This window comes from Colobus angolensis, unplaced genomic scaffold (assembly GCF_000951035.1).
Source record: "Colobus angolensis palliatus isolate OR3802 unplaced genomic scaffold, Cang.pa_1.0 Scaffold74, whole genome shotgun sequence".
Taxonomy (NCBI): domain Eukaryota; kingdom Metazoa; phylum Chordata; class Mammalia; order Primates; family Cercopithecidae; genus Colobus; species Colobus angolensis.
In genome coordinates, this window is record NW_012121154.1 from 1,579,974 (window position 1) to 1,582,769 (window position 2,796).

Below are 2,796 nucleotides of genomic sequence, written 5' to 3' on the forward strand. Positions count from 1 at the left end.
TTGCTGAACAGCGAGTGTACCTGTCTGATTCTTACTTTGGAAGCCTCCTCTCAGGAGCGTACTCCTGTGAGGTGTGGGGTGTCAGACTGCCCCTAGTAGGGGATGTTTCCCAGTTAGGCTACTCAGGGGTCAGGGACCCACTTGAGCAGGCAGTCTGTCCCTTCTCAGATCTCAACCTCCACGCTGGGAGATCTATGGCTCTCTTCAAACCTGTCAGACAGAGTCGTTTGCGTCTGCAGAGGTTTCTGCTGCTTTTGTTGTTGTTGTTGTTTAGCTGTGCCCTGTCCCCAGAGGTGGAGTCTACAGAGACAGGCAGGTTTCCTTGAGCTGCTGTGAGCTCCACCCAGTTCCAGCTTCCCAGCGGCTTTGTTTACCTACTTAAGCCTCAGCAATGGCGGGCGCCCCTCCCCCAGCCTCGCTGCTGCCTTGGGGTTAGATCATTGTTGTAAAGTCTTGTTTTATTCCCCTAACATGTCTTGGGATTTGCTCACATTAGTTCATGTAAAGCTACCTCAGATTTTTTAAAAAAATTGTTGTAGAATATTCCATTGCACATGAGTATGACTAATAATGTGAGTATAATATAAAGACATTCTTTACAGTATATTCTTCATGAGAAATTCTGCTTCTAAATGAAATAAAAAGTAAGGAAATTCACATTGAATTTAACTGAGGAAACAGGTTCCTCAATTTCGCTGTTAAGACAGTCATTCACTATATTTTTATCTGGTAACATTGTTTTCTCCAGTCTGAGGAGAGCAGAGAATTATGTTCAGACTCTATTTATGGGCATGCTAGATTGGTTTATGTTTTGTTTTGTAACTTGGAAGTACAACATGAAATTAGGAATACCAAGATTACATTTATCTGGAATATATACTCTTTCTTCCAGTTGATCGAGTCGGTTACTGAAGCTTGTGCATTTGTCACATATTTCTCGTGTCATGGTTTTCATCTCTGTCATTTCATTTATGACCTTCTCTGCATTAATTAGTCTAGCTATCAATTCTTCCACTCTTTTTTCAAGATTTTTAGTTTCTTTGCACTGGATACGTAGTTTCTTTGCACTGGAAGAAAGAGTGTGTGTGTGTTTGTGTGTGTGTGTGTGTGTGTGTGTATGAATCAATAACTGTTTCTCAGTTACTTTTACATTAATAGGTCACAGTTTTTTATTTGAAAAATGAAGAAATTGTTGATAATCAATTCAAGGTATTTGACCCTCAGTTCTAGTGCTATACCTTCTTCCAGGTGGTTCAGACTAAATTCCTTTTCAGTGGCAATACCAGCTGACTTGAGGAAAGAGGTTTGGACATTGTGTTGGTTTTACAATTCTCATAGTCTTGTTATCCAGCTACAATTGGACATAGTAGACATTCAACAATGTCTTTGTTGTTGATGATTGCAATTATAACTTTATTTCCATCTTCACAATAAGACAAATGGAAAGTATAATATTATAATAATTAAATTATAAGATATTTTACTAAAAGTACAAGAGTAGTAGTATTAACAGCAATCACGGTAACAATGTGTTTTAATTTTCTATGCCAGAGATTGTTTTTGGTCTTTATATATGTTATTTCTAAATACTTAAAAAACAGACTTACAGAATAAAGTTATATTTTTAAACAAAGAATTAGGATTCAGAGATTTGAAGTGAGTTATCTAAGAATACAGAAAGTAGCAGAAATGCAAGTCCAGATCTCTCTGGCTTCTGTTCTTTCTCACCATTACATCCTGTCGCTATAGGAAAATATAAGGCTATACTTCCTAATGCTATCTTCCTAAGTAATACCTAATCTAAATAAACTTCTGATAGTTTTCTATACTAATAAGAGAAAACTCCATCAATCTAGTGTAGATGTAGTCTTTCAATTCAATATTTAGCTATTCAGTAAGAAACTTAGCATTTTATTTTTAAAATTTAAAACATACTTAGAATTCTAACTTAGTTGAAACTATACATTAGAAACTGAATGACCCAATCTCCGGTCACAAAGATCATGTAAAGTTGAACTTTAAGTCAAGCTTGTTTGCTTACCAAATTTGGTATATGTTAAGTGGCATGTAGCTCCCATAAATATAGAGAGCACAAAAGGTCTTCACCACATCTGAGTTTGGGTAACACTTCATTTCGCCAAACACAAATATAATATAGCTTTTCTATTCTATATTTATGGGGCAGGTGTTCACCATATAATAATAAGTTTACTAAAGTAATGTCAACTGGCAAAGTATACCCCACAAACAATACTGGTAAATAAAGTAGATTCATGGGGAAACTGTGCTGTTTATTTCTGTTTTCCAAATGGGAGGAAAAGTTATAGTACATGGCAATTACCTTGAGGGTTTCTGCTTCACGAAAGTTGGCTTCCAATTTCATTACCATAATTCTGCAGAACGCAGTCAGTTGCGGTCACAGTCTCTGCCAGCCCACCTTCAAACTCTCCCTGCCAATCAGAGCAGAACATCCTGTTGTGGGAGTGGAGTAGTTAAAAGTTTCATGGTATATCTTTCAGAAAAAGAATAAACTAGCATTATAATTGAGGTCATTGCCAATACATAGTATTCTCATGAAAAGATGTGATAGGATTAAGCTGTCATTAATGCTTCTTAGCCAGGGTGGGGGAAAATCTTTCCAAAACAGAACTTTTCAACTTAATTGGAATTAACTGAGATTTTTATAAATAAGTCACCTCAAAACAGTGGATATTTACTGTTTTTTGTAACATGTGCAAGATGCTTTCTTACTATTTTACAGACCGTAATATATAATATTATCACTTAATTTTTGCA

At 36.1% G+C, this 2,796-nt stretch overlaps 1 long non-coding RNA gene across 1 annotated transcript in view; it reads right to left on the minus strand.

Moving 5' to 3' along the window:
- Window positions 1-2,475, minus strand: part of LOC105501667 — a 15,545-nt gene extending 13,070 nt beyond the window's left edge. Inside the window, exon 1 of the long non-coding RNA XR_001000221.1 lies at window positions 2,342-2,475. This is a non-coding gene — a long non-coding RNA (uncharacterized LOC105501667). The remainder of the gene's footprint in view (window positions 1-2,341) is intronic.
- Between the last annotated feature and the right edge of the window lie 321 nt (window positions 2,476-2,796).